Source organism: Lissotriton vulgaris, chromosome 2_2, assembly GCF_964263255.1.
Source record: "Lissotriton vulgaris chromosome 2_2, aLisVul1.2, whole genome shotgun sequence".
NCBI lineage: Eukaryota > Metazoa > Chordata > Amphibia > Caudata > Salamandridae > Lissotriton > Lissotriton vulgaris.
Window position 1 is genome coordinate 6,234,607 of NC_141688.1, and position 23,586 is coordinate 6,258,192.

The 23,586-nt window shown below is 45.5% G+C and overlaps 1 protein-coding gene across 1 annotated transcript in view; it reads left to right on the top strand.

Annotated features, from left to right (window-relative positions):
* Nucleotides 1–23,586, top strand: part of LOC147728929 (sulfotransferase 1B1-like) — a 659,149-nt gene that overhangs the window by 633,246 nt on the left and 2,317 nt on the right. The gene's annotated exons all lie outside the window — the stretch shown is intronic.

Here is a 23,586-nt window from a genome sequence, read left to right on the forward strand (position 1 = left end):
GGGAATTAGAACTCATCTTAATCATCGTTCTGCAGGTTATTATAACTCTTCCTTTTACTCCGGAAGATCCAGCAGAACCTAGTGATGTAGCAAATATGACACAGTTGTTAATTTCCTTCAAAATAATGCAAAAACAATTCATTGTATTTAGCAATGGGACTGCTGGCAGGTGTCCTGCAATCTTCAGAGGAGTGGCCAGAAGCCTTGGGACAACTATGGTCTAGAATGCACTGTCACTCTCATAGGATGCAAAGGAAAGGCAGTACTTCTAGTCTTTTTAATTGGGTACTCTTCATTATCCTCACTAACTTCAATGTGAGAGCATTATACTCCTCCTTCTAAGGGTAGATAGCTACATGGACATTCTATCTGAATGTATGTCCTCACACATAGAGGCATTGTCTAATGGGGTCAATATCTTTTGAATTACTACATCTGTGTGTTCCTACATTCCTTGTCTAGAACACCTCAAAAAGGGGAAACACATGATACAAATAATCAGGGGCATGCAGATACCTCCCTTTAATAATTGTGCATCAGGTGCACTATGCAATATACAGGCTAATGATCAAAATGTGGAAGCGGAAGACAAGGACTAGGGAGTCCTGCAGCAGGGAAAAAAGGGTAAAAACCAAACTAAAATAGGCAGTGAAAATATGTCATGTTAAAAAAATTAATGTAAGGTATGCCCTATTGAGGTGGAAAACTTGTACACTATAGTAAAATATCTTATTGAGTCAGTTAACCAGTCCATCACTACCCTGACAGTCAGACTTGAAAACATCGAAGTGGGCATAAAGAAAATTCTTGTAAACCAGTTTTGTCATACAAAAGGTGATTATACATAATATGGGGGTTCCTAGTACCTCATTGCAGTCTGGGAGTGTGAACTTGACTATCCCCTCACAGCACAGGGGAGCTTGTAATAGTATCAAAAGTAAAATTTTAAAAACAACGCAATAACGAAAACATGCATAAAATAAAAATACACATGCCAAGCCATCAGGTATACTTGCTGTATACCAGGCACAGAAAGCATAGACAAATTACAATAGCATATGTAAATGAGCGGTGAAGCACAACACTGTGTTATGCACTTTATGCACAGTGAACCTGCAGCCCAAAAACTGATATTCTGGCCTGCCTAATTTGTCAGGCTTAAAATTAATATTTCATTTCCTTACTTTCCTCACCCCCCTCTGACAGCAGGTCACCAAAGTGGTGACCAGCTGTCAACACAACTTACTGTGTTGCTTCTGACACACAGGACCAGCAGGAACAATTCATAGAAGACAAAATGCACAAAAATATAAAACACACAAACATTTCCTTCCAAAGAAGTTATGCAAAAACACATCTGTTTCAACCCACCGCTGACAGCACCCTCCTTTTTGCAATTCACACATTGATTAGGTCTCACAGGTACATATGGAACACTCATTCCACCACCTCGTGGAATGGACCATCACTGTTGCGTTTGCTGTTGACCCCTGTTTTTCCACTACTTCCTTGCACCTACTGTAACATTCTCAGTCCGTTCTAATCTTCTCTCACCCTGGTTTCTTGCCTATAGCCATTCAGGGCGCTCATTTCACCATTATCCCTTCACAACTATGATGTCTTTTTCAAACTAACTCACATGTCCAACTGTAGTCTTATCAGCCCTAGAACCACCCAGAACAATCCATGAATGATCTGTGGGCAGAAGCAAAAATACACAACACACTAAAGAGAGACACTTCACATAACACACAAAAATATCAACTATAACTTTTATCCCGGGCACAAAACATAATACACATTAACAAAACACAAAATAGAAAATATAAACCTAGATGTACTTAACTGTAACCATCTTGTCAACTCTGCAATGACTAAAACATGTAAGCATGTTAAGCCACCTTAATCTTGACTTTCTAAAAGTAAAGCTGTTTCACAGACACTCTTGTTTCCCTTGCGCCACAATTCCCCTTGTGAAAAATAATTTTTAATTTGCTAATCGTTTTTACCTAGGTATGTAGCCCACAAAATTCTAAAAAAGAGCTTTATCTTATTTTTTGTCTAAGACTTATGCAACATTTTTGTTTTTTAATAAGGCAACTATGTGGACAATATTTTCCAAAGCAGAAATACGAATATATCATTTTCTTGACAGCACCCTTTTTTAGGTCTCGCCCTGCGATTGCAGGCCAAAGGCCTGCTGTCGCAGAGCGAGACTATTGCAATCATTCTCGCTTTCAAGGACTGAAAGGGAGAGGACAAGAGACTGGCACGCGCATGCACGCAGCAGCCTGCCTGCCGGGATCAGGTCGCGCGCGTCAACACGCGCTCTGATTCCGGCAGGCTGTTCACAACACGTGCAAACACACATACAGCCCCCCCAGCATACACACACTCACGCACACACATACATACACAGAGAACCCCCTACCACACACATCCCCTACCTTGTCTCGGCGTCTTCGCGCTCCCTTACCCCCGCTCCTCTGGTGCGCGCGCACCACCGGTTTCGATTCCCGCGTCGGCTCCTCTGTGGTGCGCGCGCACCACAGGTTTCTATTCAGTGTTTATTTCAACAGCCAATCAGGAGGCAGAACTCCTTGAAGACATGCTCCCTCTCTGGTCCGCCATCATTTTAACTGCACGGACGCACCCCAGCAAAAACGGCAGCATGGGCCAATCACCTTTGTTGCTTTGCTTATTATTTCCGTAGGCAGCTTTTGGTTATGCAGCCCGCGTATTGTAATTGCATTTTAATACAGGGCTTCATACCCAAATGTGGAACTCCGAAACACATTATCGTAGGGGCGGGAGGCTGCATCATGTGAAGTGCTGTGTTGTGCCTGCGATAAGCGTATGTGAATTCGTTTTTAGGGTGTTGTACTTGCGATAAGCCTGAGTGGAATGTGTTTTTATTTAATGCGTGGGTGACCCGTGCAGTGCTCTTTTCGTAGCACTTAGCAGTGTGATGGAGAAAAGGTAAGCACAAGATAGGGCGCACTCAGGTGATATTAGCTAGATGTTGTAAATAAATAAGGATGTTATTTACGTAAGTGGCTCATTAGTGCGGATTGTTGTCTTTTGCATAAATTGTTTTCTCTGGATGCGTGATATCTCTGAATTTGTTTTGCTAAAGGGATGATCTCACACTAGAAAAGGAATTTGTGCAGACCTGTGATTTACATCTGCATTATGTGTACCATTTGGTGGCTCTCTTCTCGCATCTTCATCATTTGTTGCAAGGTGTCCTTGCATGCACTGCCTTTGTGTGACTTTTGCATTGTGTCCCTTCTACATGTTAAAAACAAGATCATGCCTTTTCGCCAATCCCATGTGTTTACTTGTGGCCTCAGGTGCATCCCTTTATACCATTATTTTTTTCTCCTAATTCTGCCATTAAACACTTGCCCCCAAATATACAAAGAATGCAGTTATAATAGTAAACTATCCAGTACATTATGTGGAAAGTGAATTGGCTGAATGTAGGAATTACATGTCAGACTTTTTGTAGAGCGAGATCTAAGGTCTAGAGTTTGACTGTATTTTTTTGTAGATGTTTTTGTGATGTTTTCACATGGAACCGCAGAAGTAGTCTGTGATTGCAGTTATACAAGTTTTATCTGAACACCACTTTTATTTTTTAAAACTTTTTTAAATAGAACCCCAAATTTCCTTCCTTGCCCCTAGCTCCCCCCCCCCTCCGTTCTGGCAAACACAGAAAAAAAAATCACAAATAGAAAGGAAAAAACACAGTGCAATTGCCACTTTCTCTATCCGTCGTTTGCTTTCCTTTTTTGATTCTCAAGAATTCCCACTTCTATCCCAAGTATCCAATTGTGTTCTGGAGTTTGCCCTATACTTTGATAGACCATCTTGAATAGCTGTAGAGCCTTCAGTCGAGGCCAGGTAAGTCAGTGAAGATGTCCCCCCTGAACGATATCTCAGCATGGGGTCCCACGTTGCTTCAAGATCAGTAGTATAATCTTTTAGACCCCAGGCCAGTTTATCTATTATCATAATATACTATAAATGCAAGTACCACTGTGTGATGTCAGGCAGATTTTTCTTTTTCACATCCATGCACGTCATCCAGCCATGCACTCCTTAGTACGAGATAGCCCTCTCTGCTTCCTTCTGGCTGTGTTCTGAGTTGTGGTTACCCTGATCTGGGTGGGGTGTTTCACTGCACCCCTGCTGCAGGCCTTTTATGTCCCTGATGAATCCTCTCCTATCACCCTCCACCTTTCCTTCACTTGCCCTGAAACACTCCTTTGAGTAGGCACTCCTGTGTCATGTGGTAAGGTGTGGGTGCCAGAAAGCTTCCTTGGAACACACTGTTCCATAGGTAAAGCAATAAGGGTAGAATCTGCATGCAAATGTGTTTGCATTTTGCAGGGAAAAAATAGCACAAAAACACAAGTAGGACGAGCAACATCTGCTCCCATTCTTGCTAGTCGCATTATTTCCATGAGCTCTCAGTAAAGTTTTGCCACAAACAGTGCATAATTAAGCAACGGGGTGTCATTTCAGGAGTTTTGAGTAACAAGTGTAGCTCGAAAGTACATGAATTAGCCAGGCACGATTTAAAATGTGCCTGGGTCTATTTATGTCTAAAACAGGTAACTTGTGTTTTATCAGTGTTTATTCCTAATGCGTTAGTTTCTCAATGCGTATTTAGGACATTCATTTTCCTCTGCTTATCTATTGGAGTTCAGTCCAGTGAGGCTAAGTCTTAAGAAAACCAATATGGCAACTCCCAATTTTAGAGGAAAAAAGAAGAAAAGCTGCAAATGCAGCCGGATTATCACCCAAAAATAAACAAAATACATTTTGGAGCCAATAAACAGCCATGCATTATGCCATTTCCTTTTGCCATTCTATTAGTTAGTCTACCATTAACCAGTGCCTCTACTCTGGCACAGTTACAAGTCGACAGCAGTTGTATGATCGACAGGAACCCTTCCTTCTTTTTCACTTAGACCATAATTGGTAGTGGTCCATGGAGTTGAAAGAGGATTTCTACTCAACAATACAAAATAAATATCTTTTGGCAACTGTTGATCGCAAAGCATTGATCCCTTGTAGACTGTCCATTTTCTGTCCCTGCTTATTTTAAAGATAAAGGGTTCTCTTCAATGTACCAACTTTGTAATCGCTTTAAAACTAATTTCTAAAGAAAACCTTTAGTCCTATCCATTTGCGAAAAGGAATTGCTAACATTCAGGATTTTCTATGCTTCCCTTTTTAACAAGCGTTTGCAATGCAATAGTTCTCGCATTAATTACATTTAGAGCTACTGGCGTTGCAAATGAGAATGTTTGTAGCAGTAGCATAACTAATAAAAGATTGGTACAGAAGTAAATAAATAGAAAAGAAATGCAGTTGCCGTCCACCTTTTTTTTCCTATTTATTTACTTGTTTAGCAATTGCGGCATGCTGTGCTTTAGCTTCAGATGTTTAAAGCTAAAGCACAGCATGTCGTGATTGCTAAAAAAAAAAAAAAGTAATTTAAAAAAAGGTTGTGCGGCTGCCGTATTTTCAATCTATTTATTTACTTTTGTAACAAGTCGAGGAACGCCGCGCTTTAGCTTAAGATGTTTAAAACTAAAGCGCGGCATGCTGCCACTGCTATAAAAGTAAATAAATGGAAAACAAATGCGGAGTCCCCCGCCTTTTTAGGTCTCGCTGGCGTCGCAGCGCGAAGCGCTGTGGCCAGTGATACTTATTGTCGATGTGTCTGCAACGAAGTGGGACAGGCGAGGTGCACAAGCTTACCAAAGCCATTGCATACAATGGCAGTGACCGCGCGCTTTAGGAGACACACGCGCGCTTTAGGAGACACATGATGTGAACGCGCGCGTCTCTTCTCGCGCTCTCCCACACTTTCACAGCGCTTGTCTCCTAAAGCGCGCGGTCACAGTCATTGTCTGTAATGGCTTTGGTAAGCTCGTCAGCAATGCGTGCCCGGACTATGATAACACCCCCTAACCCTGCCCCCACTACTCGGCGGCAGAACTTGTTTTCAGTGAGCTGTGAGGGGCTTGGTGTACAAGTGTCACTAAAGTACCGAGCGAACACGTTCTAGTAGACCGATGAAGAGCTTGTTTTAAAAGGGGTGGCCAGCCTCCTCACGTTGTACCTGATGAACGCAATCTCTAGCCTCAGTCTGAGCTCTATTTCCAATACTACTCAGTAACACCCTGGGCAGGGGCGTGGGAGAGACCCTCGTCTTCCGTCTGCAGCCACAAGTAAGCTTGTAGCAGCTCCCAGGTGTCTCGAGGTCAAGTCTGGATAGGCATGAGGTCCCAGCCGGCCGACCGTTACCATGGCAGAACGCAGCGTCTTTAAGCCATTCTACTCTGTGTGGAACTTGGCATTGGCCCCAGCATAACGCTATGCATTGTTTGGCTAACAGCGGAAGCATGGCAGTTAGTTTTCTGCTTCCTGCAGGCACATTCTTCACGTACCCTAGCAGCGCAGGTATAGGAGTGCGTTCTATACACAATTCTAACATCTCCTCTATTGCATCAAAAATTATTACCCAGTATTGATTAATGTTCCGGCATTCCCAGGCTCGGCGTAGAAAGGTCGTGCCGGGGGATCAGCATCACAGACAACATGCATCGTCTATCATACCTATTCTGTGGAGCCATTCAGGTGACCTGTACAGTCAGTGTTGAAATTTAAAATGGACGAGGCAAAGCTGATAGTTAGGGTACAGTGCTCTTTCCTGCACGCAGCAGAAGGTCCTGCGTGATCGATGTGCCAAGCAGAGCTTCCCATTCCTCTGCTCTTTCAGGAAGCATATTGGCACTGTGCGCTGCATGTCCGAGGATAACCTTGTGATCAGCCCGCGGGGGGAAGGGTTCTTTAGAAAGCGCTCTAGTGCCTGGAACGTGGGATGCGCAGCTGGGAAGGAGATGAAGCATGTAGCTGGTAGTAGGTCATTCTCTCTAATTTATTCAGCCCAGAGACCCGTTGCTGAAGAGTTATTTAAGGGCTCTGAGAGTTAGTCAGTGAGCGCGCGCACACACACACACACACACACACACACACACACACACACACATGCACATGCACACATGCACACACACACACACACACACACCCCCACACACACACCACTCCCCCCTCCCGCCCCCCCCGACACACCCCCCCCACACACACCACCCCCCACACACACACCCCCCACACACCCCCCCATACACACACACCCCTCCCCCACACCGCCCCCCCACACACACACACCACCCCCCCACACACACACAACCCCCCACACACACACCACCCCCCCACACACACACACACCACCCCCCCACACACACACACACCACCCCCCCACACACACACACCACCCCCCCACACACACACACCCCCCCCCACACACACACACTACCCCCCCACACACACACCCCCACACACACACACACCCCCCACACACCACCCCCCCACACACACACCACCCCCCACACACACACCACCCCCCCACACACACACAACCCCCCCACACACACAACCCCCCCACACACACAACACCCCCCCCACACACACAACACCCCCCCGCACACACAACACCCCCCCCACACACAACACCCCCACCCCACACACACAACACCCCCCCACACACAACAATCCCCCACACACACAACACCCCCCACACACACAACACCCCCCACACACACAACACCCCCCCACACACACACACAATCCCCCACACACACAATCACATACACAAAACCCCACATTCACCCCCCACACACAACACCCCCACACACAACACCCCCCCACACACAACACCCCCCCACACACAACACCCCCCACACACAACACCCCCCACACACAACACCCCCACACACAACACCCCCCCACACACAACACCACCCACACACAACACCCCCCCACACACAACCCCCCACACACACAACCCCCCACACACACAACCACATTCACACAACCCCACATTCACCACCCCACACACAACCCCAAACACAACCCTAAACACAACACACACCCACACACAACTCCCCACACAACCCCACACACACAACCCCAAACACACACACAACCCCAAACCCACACACAACCCTAAACCCACACACAACCCCAAACACACACACAACCCCAAACACACAACCAACCCCAAACACACAACCAACCCCAAACACACATCCCCACACACACATCCCCACTACCACACACACATCCCCACAACCACACACACATCCCCACAACCACACACACAACCACACACAACCGCACACACAACCCCAAACACAACACACACCCACAAAAACACACACAACCCAACACACACAACCCCACACACACAACCCCACACACACAACCCCCCACACACAAAACCACACACACACACAACCACACACACACAACCATCTATCTATCTATCCCACTCACTCTATCTATCCTCACTCTATCTATCGTCCTCACTCTATCTATCTATTGCCCTCAGTCTATCTGTCTATATATCACCCTCACTCTATCTATCTATCGCCCTCACTCTATCGCATTACCACAGCATCACTCAGCATCACCACAGCATCATTCAGGGGCACTACAACATCACTTTGCGCTACCACAGCTTCACTGAACGCTACAGCATCACTCGTCGCAACCACAACCTCACTCAGCGCCACCACAGCATCAATCTGTGCAACCATTCAACAACGGGTTCAAATATGTTCTCTCAATGTTTCAAGCTTTATTACAAATGTAAAATAAAAAAGTTATGATTTCACTTCTGTTCTTTGATTTCCGTCACAATAAAATACACTGAACATAATCTTCACAAAATGTATTTACAAAAGTTTAAGCTATTGCCATTATAAATTACAATAACTTTTATTTAAGTATTAATTATTAAAAAAAATAAAAGCCATTGTTATTTGTAATACCAATACATCTAAGTCACGTAAATACAACACATATTGCATTACAAATTCTATAGGTGTCACATTTGCGAAAGTTATAACTATTGGCATTGTAAATGACACGCTATTAAATTCTCTATTTTCAAAACCAACACATAAATAAAAAATTTCATTTACAATACCAATAGCTTAAACTTTCCTAATGCGAGACCTATTGCATTGCAAATGCTTGTTTTTGTTTTGTCTTGAACAATATGGGAACAGACAGGGCTCTGTAAGGTTCGATTCTCGGCGTCCTATCTTATCAGAAAAGCTCAAAATAGCACCTCAGCGCTGAACTTTCTGGGCTGTTAGCGAGCCACTGCGAGCACTCCTGGCCCCCACCTCTTTCCAAGGCTCTCTCTACTGCAAGCATTACCTTTTTTCATGTCGTAGAAGCTTTCTAATCAGTGATTTCACCTCCTGTTTTTCTCGCTCCTATTTCTATCCCCCACCTTACAGACTTCAAGGTCAACATCTGCCTTCAATTTCTGCATTGCATTAGCCCCCACCTTCTCCTCACTCTGAAGCTGTCAAAGACAAAAAGCCTTCATGATTCTTTTTAACCTTCATTAATTAACCCTATTTAAAAATACATTTTATATATATACTGTCTCCTTTTACCGGCCACAATTTATTTCTATTCTTAAATTATTAAGACACTTACTGTGAGTAATTCACAGAACATAATAACATAACATACCAGCACAGAACAATTGTTTGTTACTACCCCACGCAATGGTACTCATTTTATCAACCTCAAATGGTTGAAAATCTCAGTAGTTCCAGCTAGAATTAGAACTTACAGCCATGATGTTAAACACAAACCTCTGCACCGGGCATGTTGGCTCACTGAGCCATCAAATAAAAAAAAAACAACCCCACTTGGGAACAACCTGCAAATTCCAAATGCACACATTTTATATTTTTTAACCTGAACTTTTGATCTGTCAATATTTACTTTTCATTAGTACTTTTGCACATCAAGGTTATCATCAAATCATAGGGGGTGCTCTTTTTCTAGCTACAACCCTTTCAATTACCTTTTGCAATGCATTGATGGCGATGAGGCCAAATTAAACTCACCCCTTGACAATTGTACTTCTCCCAGTCTCTCACACATTCACATCCACAATGCATTAACCAAAAAGGGTGTAATACCATGCTTTACATACATTTCATGACTCGGGCTGCCCTCAGGCGGGGCAGGTTTACTCTCAAAGCGATACAAAAGGGGGTACAAAAGGGGATGCAAAAGGGTTCACTCTCAGCCAAGCGCGTATCATTTAGGACGACAACAACATCCAAAACAACTCCATTTGCTAATACACGGCATAGTGATAGTTGTCACGTATTCCTCACTTAATCATGAAAACATACTTCCAAACATGGCCATGTTCAACCATTCATGACACATTCACCCTCGCTCTTATTCAAACTCACACAGAACAATAATATATATGTACACAAGTGTATTTCAAAATGACATGTTCAAACAAAGAACAGAGCCTGTCGACTCCTGTTCATGGAGAATCAATCAATTCAGATTCCAGACCAAATAGTTACAAAAACCAAACAGTCCAAAGACTGCCAAGAGACCGTCAGACAGGTATTACCCACAGACTGACCTACAGACCATCCTGCGGTCTTCCTGGTTCACTCTTGGGACTATTCTGACTGAGCCTGCTGCCTTAGCATCACTTCAGATGTGTCCCCAAGGCTACCCAGGTACAACCACAGGCCTTTCCGAGAGCAGCCTGGCCGGGTGCACACCACACGTTCCACACCAAGGTGTTTGAGTGATGTCGCTATTATTCACAAAACAAGTCCGTGGAGCATCTACACGTGCAGCCACAATGATGCCCCGTCGAACCCCCAAAATTCTCTATGGTACACCGACAACCAAATCCAATACTGTTAACTGTTTCAAAAGCACTACTCAACAGCGCATTCCAAATACACCAAAAATAATTCACTCACCTGGTGCACGCAGGTACAATTGCGTATTCACCACTGCCAACTTCTGAAGACCAACACGGTCAGCTCCCAGGTTATGCCCGTAGGACTCCAGCGAAGGGTCACTAGCAGCTGGGTTCCCTGATCGCGAAAGCTGCGAAAGTCAGAATTTTCTGTCAGTCCACCCACTCAACCAGAGCTCCCCTTTCTTTGTCCTTTCTACCCGGTTACGGAAGGACGACCCTATCACAGAGTCCCGGCGGAGTCGCCAACTGAAGTACTACAAAAATAACATATAGGGCTATGCCTACCAATAGCCCCAATCCCATTTACAAATAATCAGTCAGTTGGCAGTGAAGAAAGTTCAATCATTTATTAAGCAAAATACTCTATAGAAGAGCCTCTCCAATCCTCACCCATTAGGTGCGCGGAGAAGACTGCTGGCTTAGTCAAAATAGAACACATATACTTTCAGATCAACACATGAAGTCACCGTAAATGGAAAAAAACACCACTTGGCTCTTGGGCCCCGCGGAAGGACCATATATGGAAAGTTTGGATAGGAACAAAGGCATAGCTATCTATTACTGGGGAGGGCAGGAGGGGTGACTCTCTTTCGTCTCGGTGCTTGGGAAAGAAGAGGCGGCGCCATCAGGAATGCTCTAATCACTCCAAAAGCCAGATGCAACCTTGAGTCTAAAACAGTAAAGTAAACCGGCTACCTTCAGCTGCTACCAGTAGCTCAGATAAACAGGGAGCTTGAAAACAGCACGTGATCAGCACGTTATCACATCCCATGCTCGAGCACATGTGCTGAAACTGGCGTATGTATGATTCTTGGTCTACTCTGATAGCAGTAAATACACAGGGAAGGAAAAGAGGGTTTCTTCCTAGGAAAAAGACACATACATCAAGCAGAAAGCATACATATAGATACATCATGCAAACATAACATAGGTCCAATACCCCTTGTGCATGGAAATCAAATTTTTATCCCTCATGTATATGCTTCTGGGTGCTACTAATGCTGGCTTCCTGCCCTGGATAATGAAGGCATGCCCAGCAAAATTAAAAGGACAAAGGTCATAACATGTGTGTTAATAATGAAATAGTGGATATCTAACCTTTTTATAAAATAATATGAGCAAAAAAGTCCAGGGTATTCCAGATAAAAATCTTAGCGGCACAGTGTGATATTCTTGTTATGGAAGTCAAAAGGCAAATAGCTGGCAATGAGAAATCCTGTGTTGCTCCTGGACCTGCGTTCTAAAATGAGTGAGACTTACATGGGAAGAAAATATTCTGTGATATACTGATGGATATAAGGGTATACATGGATGTTGTTCCAGAAACTGGTGATTTTTGAATGCTGCCTTTTTTATTTTTTGCATTTCTTTCCTTGCACTCTGATGGAGTCCTTGTGTGAATGCACTAAGAACCACTAGAGATGATGAGCTTGTCTGTGAAATAAGTGGGATTGCTGGTCATGATGACTTTGTAAATGATGCAATTGGTCATGAGGCTGGTACTGGCCAGCAAAGTGAGCCAATGGAGTTCCATAAGGATGGGAGACATGTAATTATATTTCTTTAGGCCCTAGATGAGACATGTTGTGATATTTGGTATGCACTTAGAGCCCATGAATTTGAAAAACTGTTCTAAATTTAATTTCTAGCAGAACAGTAACACTTTCTGTAGAAGAGAGAACTAGTACTAGCTTTCTTTGGGTTTTTTGGCTGTCCATTTCTTGAGGGAAAGCTTGTCGTACATGGTGAATCCAAGTGACTTAACATTCAATGAATGTTGGAGTTTGAAGCTGTCAAGGTTCTTAACCTTGAGACAGGTGTTTACTGCTTCCTGCAAGTCACAGGAAGTTTATCTTGCTTGGTTTAAACTTCAGTTAGGCACTGGACATCCAGATCTAGATGATGTGCAGGTAATGTATGAGGCGTTGGTTGTCTGAAGCTGTGGAGTATTTCAAGTAGAGTTGTATCTCATCAGCATATTAGTGAATCGTGATGCTGTTATCCATGAGCAGAGCACCAAGCGGCTCCATGTAGAGATTGACAATGACAAGAGTAGCATGGTACACAGTGGACTCCACAGGAGAAAGGGATCTTTTGGAAACAGGGGCTGACCGAACTGAACAAACTGGTGTCAGTTAGAAAGGTTGGAGAAGAGCCAGTTAAAGACAAAGCTGAAAAATCTCATTTAAGAATCCAGGATGTGCATGAGGGTGGGATGGTAGTTGAGAGCTTTAGCAATCGTAGAAGGCATAAGTCATCTATCATATTGTCTATGATGTGTAAGTTAGCATCCTCCACACTGAGGCAGGAACTGAAGACAGATTGGTAGTTGTACGGAAAGGAGTTGGTTAGCATTAATGTGGCATTGGAGTTAGGCAAAGACTGCTATTCCAATAATCTTGCCAATGACTGGTAGGAGAGTGAAGGGCTGGTAGTTGGCGAGGTCATCAGGGCCCAGAGTAAGTTTCTTTAAGAGTGGGAGGATCTGACATGTCTTAAGAGCAGCTGAGAAGATGCATTAAGTGAGGGAGGCATTGATAAAGGTGAATAGAGGTAGGAGAGTGTCCCCAGAGAGAGCATTGATGAAGGACAAAGAAAAGACATCATGTTCATAAGAAGTGGCTTTGAGGTTGTTGAGCATGTAAGCAAGATATGCAAGAGACAGGGCTTTGATGACATTTGCAGGAGTTTATGAGAAGAGGTGGGCATAAGAGATAAAACAGGTTTACCTCACCTTTTATGCTGGGATACAGTAATAACTCATCACTTCAAATTCAAGATAGATTCATAAAAGTTGGCCACTCTTAGTGAAACTTCAAGAAAAAGTATTCCATCAACTGACTATATTAAAGTAAAACGGAGTCTAAGTAAGGTGAGTGAATGTTATATGCTTTCTATTTAATGTGAAGGCGGAATATCCTGTGCCATCCCTTGTAGTAGGGTGCATAAAGCATATTCATATGTTTTTGCACAAAGGGTATTGCACACAAGGTGCGGACATTGGCTGGGCCCTGCTTGTGCTGCTGAGACTGCACCCTGTATGCAGTGCACACAGTTTGTGCACTGTATATAGTGTAAGCAGCACAGGGTGTGTACTACTTATCTTCTTAGCAATAGGCAGCATGAATGAAATTCAGAAAGAAATTGCCAATCCCTGATAGAATTTGTTACTACGATACAGTGCTAAATTGAGGCTGGGTCTTATTTTTGATGCAAACAGTGTAAGGTCACAAGATGTAACTAGTGTGCAGGGAGAGTACTGCAAATAGAAAATGGTTTGTGTTCATACCTTTTGGTAATTGTGTTCATTAGGGGGCTACAGCAGAATCCTAAATTGGACCTGGTGGATAATGTGCATGTTGCACATGGCTGCAGCATACAATGCATAGATGGCATGGTCTTGGTGATGGAACTGTGACTTTAGCTAAATTTGAGGTTTGAAGAGGGTTCTGGGTAAGAAACAGCTGCGGGACCCACGAAAGCCACACCGCCAGCCAAGAACAGTCCACTAATGCCACCAGCCAGTGCCAGTCCACGCACACTGCCAGCCAAGCACCAGTTGTAAGAAAGTGGCTCTATATATACTGGACCAAAGTAAGGTACAGTGTGTATAGAGTCCTCAATCCCCAGAGGTACATCAGAGGTTAAAGTCAGATCTGACCTTGCACTCTAATGTGGTAGCTTGGTCGCGCAGTAAGGCAGTATCAGAGTAGGGGTGGGTGGAATTTGCGTAATCGCGTTATGCAAATCAGTGGGAAACAGTAAAAAATCTCCGCAAACATGCAGAAATTCCGCAAACACATGGAATTGCTTGTTTGCAATGCTTTTTTACTGTTCACAATCGCTGTTTCTGTGCTCAGGGGGAAATATCTCGTGAACACGCATTTGAAAACGTGAAAAAGCAAAAGATTTTGCGTAGTTGCGGAATACAGAATTTTGGGTAATTTCGCGTTCTCCACAGAATGCAAAATTACCCAAATTCTGCGAACGGAACGGAATTTACCACCCAGGCCTATATCAGAGGACAGTGTAAAGCATTTGTTGTACACACTCAATCAGCAAAAGGTTTCACACACTCAAGAACTGAACTCTAGGCCATTGTTTTTATATCAAAAGATATAGTTGTTTTATTTTAGAACCAACAGGTATCAAAATATGCTTTTCTCAATATGAGTGACTTTGGGTAAATACTTTACAAACAGGCAATAGACTTAGTAAGTACAATAGTTACTGGGGTTGCAATAGGCAACACAATTCTAAACACAATTTAACATTGAGCTCAATGGGTTTTTCTATAAAAGTGCAATAGATTACTTTCAGGATTACTTTGCTAACCACAGAACTGGATCCTGGATTCAGTCCCGGGACCTCAGCTGTAAACAGCTAAGTAAAAGGATTTTAGTTACAGTTGTACTTTTTAAAGGATATAAATGTATTTTCAAAGTTGACACTTAAGAACGTTTCAGAGAAAAACTGGCAATGTTATCCTATGGAAAGACATTCAAGTCACAGATAAGTAGGTTCTAGTTACTTTTGTAATCCAGTATTGGACTCCTAGACTCAGCACTGGGACCTCTACCTAAGCTACCTCAGACAGGTAAGTATTTACGTTTCAGCTGTTGGTACGATTTTTAAGGATTATTTGTAATTTGCAAAAATTGACACTTAAAAGAAATTTCAGAGAAAACTGTCAATGGTTTCTATGAAAAATGCAGGTAACTGGTAAGTACAGTTAAGATTACTTTTGCGGTTCACCACTGAACTAGAAAATACAGCACTAGCTTCTCTCCTGATCCCAGGTGAGTATTTCGGAAATAGTTATTTGGCTGTTTTAAGAGGAATATTTAAAAGTTGCAAAAATCGACACTAGAAGAAATTTGAGTGAAAACCAGTCAATGTTAACCTATGGAAGGAAAGTGAGTTATCGGCTTTCTGGTGAGTACTCGACTGGTGAGCTTAAGGTTCTGGGCGTAGACTCAGGGGTATTCCAGGGTTGGAAAGGTACAGTTATTACACCCTCAGCGGCACAGGGGCAGCTGGGTGCAGAGAGAGTAGGCCCAATGCAATCCAATGGAGGCTAGGGGGCCTTTGGTTGGTGGCTGCAAGCAGGCAGGTCACGCGGCTGTGGGAGCTGAGCTCCTGGTCACTTACCCAGGGCAAGTGGGGAAGTAGAGTAGGCTAGTAGTTGCACTTCCAGCGGCACTAGGGCGGCTGGGTGCGGGTGCTTTTGAGCCGTCGGGCGCGCAATGTTATCCAATGGGAAAGTTACAAAGTGAACAAATGCTGCAGGCTCGGGGAAGGAGATTCTTCAGGTGCGACCACCATATCGAGCGGTACGTTGGACTCTTGGAGAAGAGGGAAGTACCCCAAAGGAGGGCACAAGGGGCCGTGGGGCGCCGTGTGCAGGGGTGTCTTTGGGTGTCAGGAAATCTTATCCTCGGCTGGTCGCGGTTGCAGGGGTCCCTGGTTCTGTGGCTGCAGGCGTCGTCTGGGTCGTCGAGTAGGGTCTTTGGGCACTGGACTTTGGGTCCAAGTCACTGGGAGGATGTCCTTGTGGTCTTGGGTCACTCTGGCACAGACCGGGCTCTGCGGGTGCATAGTGGGCTGGATTTGTGGTCTCTGGCTGCCACAGGGGTATGGTTGCTGGAGCAGAGCCTCTGCTCAGGGGAGTTCCAATCTTTGAGAGGGTCATGGCAATCAGGTCCTCCAGTTTTCCAAGGGTGCCCTCCGCAGGAGTTGCCAGGATTTAGCAGGGGCCAGTTCCAGGGTCGACAGGCCGGTAGGACTGGGCCAAGTCAGTTGGTGTCGTCCTGTTATTAGCAGCTGCACAGTGGGTCTTCTTCTTGATCTTCTTTCTGGTTTTCTTATCGGGATCTGAGGAAGGAAGGTTCAGGGTGCCCCTAAATACTGAATTTAGGGGTGTTACAGGTAGGGCAAGGGCAGGGACCAATAGGTCCCTGTCCTGGGGTGGGTACACCCCCTAGTCTTCTCCTCTCCAATGGGATGGGGCAGGAGCCTAGATGTGATTGGGCAGGGTTACCCATCTTCAAGATGGCCGGAGCCCGGGTTTTGCTTTACCTCGCCTCTTCAACCTGAGGGGTGGGGTTGGCACAGGCTGGCACACCCCCTGTGTCTGGCGTGAGGGTTTCACGCCAGACTTCCCACCAGAGTGGGGGTCAGAACGGGTGGGGGCCAGTTGCTGAGTACAGCAAGTGGCCTGGAGAAGCTCTCAAAGGCAGTAGGCCTTTGAAGCTTCCCCCTACCCATCCTGGGGGGGAGACCTAGCACCTAACCAGGTTGTGCATTGTTGCAGGCCCAGGACAGCGGGGGGGCTCTCCACCCATGGGTCCAGCAACATGTGCCCTGTGTGGCCGCCTAGGCAGACTCTCAGTCCAGACGTAGATTGTAGGTTAGGTTTTCGGGGGCATCTCTAAGATGCCCTCTGGTGCATTTTACATTAAATCCCACACTGGCATCAGTGGGGGTTTAATGTGCTGAGAAGTTTGATATCAAACTTGGCAGTCTTCAGTGTAGGCATTATGGTTCTGTGGAGTTCGTTATGACGACCTCCCAATACCATATACTCTTAATGGTATCACTGTACTTACAGTGCCCAGGAATGGCCCTCGGTACTGTAGGGGCACAGGGCTCATGCACCTGTTCCCACACCACTGGCATAGGGCACCCAGCTAGAGGGGTATGCCAGGGCAGTGGGTTTGTGGGCTCTAATTTCCCCCTTTCCATAGGTGAACCCTGCCCTATGTCCTGGTCAGATCACTTTCTTTCCCAATTCTCTTGGGCGCTTTCTAGCACCGCTCCACGGGTCCAACCCTGCCTGAAACCGGTTTCTGGCAGGGCCGACCCTCTGGAATTCAAACTGGCCCTTGACCACTCCAGACCTGTTTTGTCTGGAGATCTGGAGGAGTGGTTGTCAGGGTTCACCACGTGGGTTACCAGGGCGGTTGCTTCTGCAACCTCTTCTCGGCCCTTTAGACAGGCCAGAGACTCCCCGTCTAAACCTTGGTTTAATGCGGATCTCAAGGGTGCCAAGCATGATTGCAAGGTTTTGGAGCGCGCTTGGTGCCAGGGCGGCTATTGTCCTACAGCTAAGAGGAAACTAAGAGCTTCACCAAAAATCTATTATGAGGCTATAGCTGTGGCCAAAGAACAATTCTTTGCTACTCGCATTGATTCCGCTAGGAATAAAGCCAAATACATTTTCTCCATAGCGCAGAATTTTAAATCTCCCAGGGCCCCGGCGAGTGTTATTCCCTCTTCTCCTGCCTGGTGTGACACACTTTCCTGTTGCTTCAGAGAGAAAATTCAGGCCAATCAATCCTCCTTCGCTCCTGACAACGGTTGTTGCATGGTACCTCTGGCTGCTCAACCGGACGCCCCTGCCTGCCCCTTCACAGTCTTCAGAGCAGCTGCTCCTCTGGAATCTCTTAAAATCCTCCGGGGGCTTAAGTCTGGCTCTCCCTCTGACCCCTGTCCGGCGGGGCTTCTGGCGGCGGTGGCAGAGAGCGTTAACACCAAGGTGAATAGTATTGTCAACTTGTCCCTCCAAACTGCTGTGGTCCCTCTAAGGTGGAAGCAGGCGAAGATACAGCCTCTTCTTAAGAAAGCCTCTTTGGATCCTCTTACTCCTGAGAATTACCGTCCCATCTCCCTCCTCCCTGCCATTGCGAAGGTCTGCGAGAAGGTTGTTAACAGCCAAATCACAGAGTTTGTGGAGACAGAGGGACTACTGCACCCAGCTCAATCTGGGTTTCGTGCCTCCCACAGCACTGAGACTGTCTTACTGGAGGTGGTTGAGGCCATTCGGGAGCGTCTGGACGTGGGCGGGAGGGCGGCATTGATTTTGCTTGATCTCTCGGCCACGTTCGACACGGTCCCCCACGTTCTTCTTCTGGCCTGACTGGCTGAGATTGGGGTATCAGGAGCGGCCTGGGGCTGGCTTAGGTCCTTCCTGGAAGAACGGGCTGAGCAGATCTTGCTCCCCCTTTTTCCTCCTCTCCCCAGCCGGTCCCCACTGGAGTTCCTCAGGGTTCCTCCCTTAGCCCGCTCCTCTTTAACATTTATGTTACGCCTCTTTTATATCTGGCAGAGGAGCTGGGGGCTAAGGGGATGGCCTATGCCGACGACATGCAGCTGCTGTTCACATGGGATAAGACCTCCAGCTCTGTGTCAGCAGCTCAACAGTGTCTGGTCGCCATTTTTAAATGGCTGAATGAAGCTCAGCTGAAGTGTAACGAACAAAAACCTGAAATCCTCCTGTTTGGCTGGTTTCCCCTGACTTCCGTGACCAGCTGTGGCCCCCTGACTCCCAGCTCCCCCCGGGGTCTGAACAGTCTGCTAAAAACCTGGAAGTATGGTTCGATGAGAGTCTTTCTTTCTCCGCCCATATTAAAAAACTGGCTGGCTGTTGCTTCGGTCTTCTTAAGTCTCTGCGGTCCTTTTTCCCGCTGCTCCCTCAAGCGACTAGAGAAACTGTCACCTGCGCTCTTATTCTTTCCCGCCTGGATTACGCAAACACACTCTTTGTTGGTTCCCCCGGCTATCTGCTTAAAAAGCTTCAGGTAATCCAGAATACGGCTGCAAGACTGCTATTGGGTATCCCGGCATGGAATAGCGTGTCCTCTCTTCTTCGTTCTCTTCACTGGCTTCCTGTGGCTGACAGGGTCAGGTTTAAATCTTTAGTGCTGGCCCACCGTGCTCTCCATGGTCTTGGGCCCTTTTATCTTCAGAAGAGGTTTTCCTCTTACTCCCGGCTCGTGCCCTGCGATCTGCGACCCAATGCCTTGCCCGGGTGCCTCGCTTTAGGCTTCAGAGGATAGGCGGCAGTTCCCTCACGGTGAAGGCCAGTGTTGCCTGGAATGCCCTCCCCCTTTCCCTGAGGTCCACCCAGAACCCTGCCATCTTCAAAAAGAAACTTAAGACTCACCTCTTTGTTTGTTAATTTCCTCTTGTACCCTCTCAGGCATCGCGCCAGGACACTCTTGAGTATCCGTGCGCGTTAGAAGTAGACTTAACATAACATAACATGGCACACAGGGATGTGTATGTATGTGGGTGGAGGTCGCACTCAGTTGAACCGATTTGCAATATAATGTGGTATTGGTGCTGTGCTGAATTACTGTCTGCTAAACAGTGAGAAACACATGAATAAAGCCTGACCCCAAATTAATGGCTGTTAGGACTTCAGCACGCAACAACATTGGTGTGTATACTCAGTCTTGAATATTTAATTCATATTCTTCATGAAATTTTTAAAACAAAAACATTTCTATTAGTCAACATACATATATCATTTTGTACAATCCATAAGCATAGGTTTTCAACTATACATAAAAGAAAGAAAACACCACATTTGTTTAAACCCAATGCATTTCGGGACGCGTGGTCCCTTCGTCAGGGGTTCCTAAAAGAGAAAGGAAACAAATTACCGATGCCTGAGGCAACTCGTTGTAAAGCAAAGGAACACTCAATAAATAAGCAACACAAAATTCTGCGTAATACGGACCAATAAGCCTAAACAAAGTCCACTCCTTCTCAATTAATGTGACACAACCAAATAATCACTAGTAATCATAAAGTAACATAAAGAAACAAGAGCAGTTCAAAGGTATTGCTCACCTTCCAACAAAACAAAATGCGTTTCTGTGGCGGTTTGTATTGAAGTCTGTGACCTGCAATCTAAAGACAAGTGAATGTATGGTCAAATACATGTAATGCGAAAGGTTCCTACTGCAAAGACGGCAAGATTTGATGAGGCTTACCTACTGGAAAATTGGCAGGAGTATTGCCTGTGAAAAAATAATATATGAACAAGTGCGAGCGTAAGCATTCAGTGTTTTTCAATGACAGCAATATTCAATGGCTGACCTCGTAGCTCACCTTAAGTGTCTGGAGTCGCGTTTAGCCGACAAAGAACCAAACGTGCTTGAACGGCTACCTGTGCACAAAGAATAAGTGTGTTCTCGTATCAGGGTTCACTCATAGGAACTGCAAAGCTGTGGTTCCCAATCAAACAAAAGTCATAACGTAGCTCACCTTAGCGTTCGTGAGATTATCTTTACTGAGCCGTGAACCGAATCGTGCGTCCTTAAACGACAACCTATACGAAAACAAAAAATGTTGCAAGTGCTAGTAAAAACCCGCTTTACGACACCGTACTGAGTGTTGCTTGAAAACAAGCAAACAGGGTTTGTAACGTAATAATGCGCTTACCGTGGCTATGAATCCTGAACACGAAACACGCTCAACTCCCAAGAGGCGGAAGCACTTCCGCATTCGTTACGGACTCTATTTACTGACGTGTTTGCTCAAACAACAATAACGACGGACTCACGAAATGTAAACTGCCATTAGTGACAGCGATTTCACCTCAAACGTATTCTCCATTCATGAACGTGTTCAAACAAACAACAAAAGGATAGACTACTAGAATCTGTATGTGTCTTATTACAACAACGGCTAAGCCGAAAACCGAAAGGAGAGTTAAACCTTGTTAGCCCGAGCGCCTGAACAAAGCTAGGCGGCCAGGGGCGTTGAGGGCTCTGTGTTCGTGGAAGCAATTCGCGATCAGTGCGAGGCTTGATATAAAATATCCTCAAGCCTCGCACTGATCGCGAATTGCTTCCACGAACACAGAGCCCTCAACGCCCCTGGCTGCTTAGCTTTGTTCAGGCGCTGCCCGACTTCACCCTTAGACGACTGCACGCGACAGAGCCAGACGCCATCCAGGATACCCAGTCCCGGCGTCCATTGACCCACGTCACCACATCCTTGTGACTGACACTGCCTGACTTCGAGAACCCTGTCCTGATGACGATCCCGACTCACGGGGATCGAAACGCCGTCGACACCACAGCGCTATTCTTGGGCGCATTTTTACGTTTTGTGCTCCTATGAAAATGTTTATTCCATGATTTAAGTGATTTCAACTTAACCTTGCGAAGCCATTACTGTATTGCTTTCTTGTCACTTTGCGCCGTTCACGCTGTTCACGTTCAGCACTTGCGTCGTCACCTTTTCACTTATTGTTTATATCCTTCACTCACCAAGTGCCCTCGGCTTGTCACATGATTGCCTCTGTACAGTGCTGTTTAACTGTATTTCCATGTGAAAAAACCCTCCTCAGAATTTGTGAATAACAAGCTTTTAAATCACACATGTCTCCTTGTTTCTTGCTTATGTAATGCAGACTGCATACATTATTTAATTGCCTTAAATTGAAACCTGTTGGGAATTGTTATTGTTTATACAAATGTGTTGTGGCATGGTAACTCCACTTTGCTCTGCTTCACTCTTTCGATAGTGTTGTCTTTTCACGTCGGTCTTTGTGAGTTACTTCTGGACTCTGGTAGAGTTGTATTTTCTGGTCTCTCAGGTCTGTCTTTGTGAAATACTTCTTCTGTTCTTGAATCCCAAGGGCCTTATTTATGAAGGACTTGCGCCGCCGGTACGTCACTTTTTTCCATGTTAAAAGTGACGCACCGGCGGAGCAAGTCCTTCATAAATAAGGCCCTTCAAGTATTTTTTCCCACTGCGGGTTGAACGTGCCCATGCCTGCCGTGCCCCAGAAGAAATTGCTCCGCCTCGTCAGTTTCGTCTGGGGATAGGCATTGTGCAATGTTTGCCAGGGCTTGTGAGGTCAGGAGGACGCCACCGACAGTCTCCGACGTATTGAGGAGCCAGCTTCCTCGCACCGGGTCCTAGACCTCCGCAACTTGCGACTCGGAGCCTCGAGCCACACCAGCACAGGCACCAATCCACATCTCCAGCATGCACGCCTCTTTGCTCCTGATTCCGAGTCAGTGCATCTGCTCCCAACACGTCCTTACAGAACACCTCCTGTTGTGTTATTGCTTATGCAGGGCACAACATGCCTTGCAGTTAACTATGTTGAAAAATGCTATCTCTGTTTCTTTCCTGCAGACCTTCAACAAAAGAAGATCCCCTTGAAAGGCACAACTGTGCAAGTCATTGACAGAAAACGCAGGTGTTGGAGAAGATTATTTGGGGCCAGGGGTCCACTTCCATGCCTCTCACCCACTAAAATTACTCCATCATAGCTTTACCATTCATGCAATATTCTAGCTATATTTTATGCCCTCGCCTTCCTCTGAGCAGAGTCTAGGTCAAATTACTGCAGTTGCACTCATTCTGTGTCTAGGGTTGGCGTCCATTCGGTTTCATACATGCATCACCGATATTTTAATGTCACATTCAGTACAGAATGAGAAAATTCATCTAAAGCCGGTATTTTTTTCTCCTTATCAGAACATACCATTTTCAGTCAATGTTAGAGGAAAATACTTTAAATTATGTTCTTCAGCAGGCCCAATGACCCCTAATTGATACTGTAGGTAACCAAAGACAAAAGAGCCAGGTTAGAATGAATATAATCATGTCATATAAAGTTCTACCTAGGAATATCTGTCATTGCAGAATGTGAATAGAGGATGGTATTTTTCTCTGGGAAAGGTGGCACCCACACCTCTGATCCAGTCAGTTCTGTGTTGCCTCTTCCCCTTAAATACAGCAGTGATATGTGAAAGATGCTCCCTTAGGGGTCCACATCCACTCTTTTAGGTGGCTGGAAGGTGTGAACTAATAGACAAAACAATAAGTTGTGATTGTGTTTCCTTTCAATCCTGTCCGCCCATCTTCAG